Here is a 1,151-nt window from a genome sequence, read left to right as displayed (position 1 = left end):
TTTAATATAACATTCAATTGTATTTCAAAAGAAAAAATTCATTAGATTTATTTCTCTTTTGACTCTGTATATTCACAGAAGTTTCATTGATGTTGCAGTAAATGACAAATTTCTACCAAATAAAAATTAAACATGAGTGACTTTTGAACAATTATTTATAATCCAATTCTAAGTATCATAAGATAATCATAAGATCAAAATCATTTATGATATAGTCTATTCTCAACTCTGTAACCAATTAGTTGTCACATTGCACAAATCAATTCACTTCTCTGACCCTCAACTATCCCCTATATAAAATGAGGTTATTAGTAGAAGTGAATAAAGTAACTTCAGAAAAGTTTATTCTGATTCTCACATTGTGTGATTCTTTGTGGAACATAGCTAAAATTAATCGCTGAACAAAACCTAAAAATTATTAGAGATTGCAACCATACAGAATTGAGGAAGGCTAATGCATTGATAAGCAACAGGAATTTGACCCCTCACTGAATTGCATCTTCATGCAATGCAAATGTTAGAATATGTCTTCTTATGAAATGAAAGGCAGAAATATTAAAATGTAGCTTAAATTGGAAAAAGGAAATTTCTAGAAAATATGCACCAAATGTTTTCAGAAATTATCAGTGGGTGAAGGTACACAATAGATTTTTTTTTTCCCTCTGAGCTTTAAATATCAATTAAAAAATGATTTAGCCTTAACTACTAAAATTAGTCTCAAGTCTGGGGAATGTTTAGAGTAATGTCGTTGATAATATGGTTTATATTACAAAAAAATAAAATGTAAATGATTGTAAATTAAGCCATGTTTCTTAAAATCATGTTATTATTCTATATTTTCTTGATTTAAGGCATAATGGTAATAAAAAAACAACTTTGAACAGTCTTTTTTCTATGGTATCCTGGGGTCAAATTTCTAAAAAACGGATGAAACAGACACTAAAATTTTAGCAACACAAAGGACTATTCTAAAAATTGCTAAACAAGTCTGTATGTGGAATTTTTTTTTTTTAAAGATTTTATTTATTTTATTCGACAGAGATAGAGACAGCCAGCGAGAGAGGGAACACAAGCAGGGGGAGTGGGAGAGGAAGAAGCAGGCTCATAGTGGAGGAGCCTGACGTGGGGCTCGATCCCGTAACGCCGGGATC

This window comes from Ursus maritimus, unplaced genomic scaffold (assembly GCF_017311325.1).
Source record: "Ursus maritimus isolate PB19 unplaced genomic scaffold, ASM1731132v1 scaffold_1, whole genome shotgun sequence".
Taxonomy (NCBI): Eukaryota; Metazoa; Chordata; class Mammalia; order Carnivora; family Ursidae; genus Ursus; species Ursus maritimus.
This window is presented reverse-complemented; position numbering follows the sequence as displayed.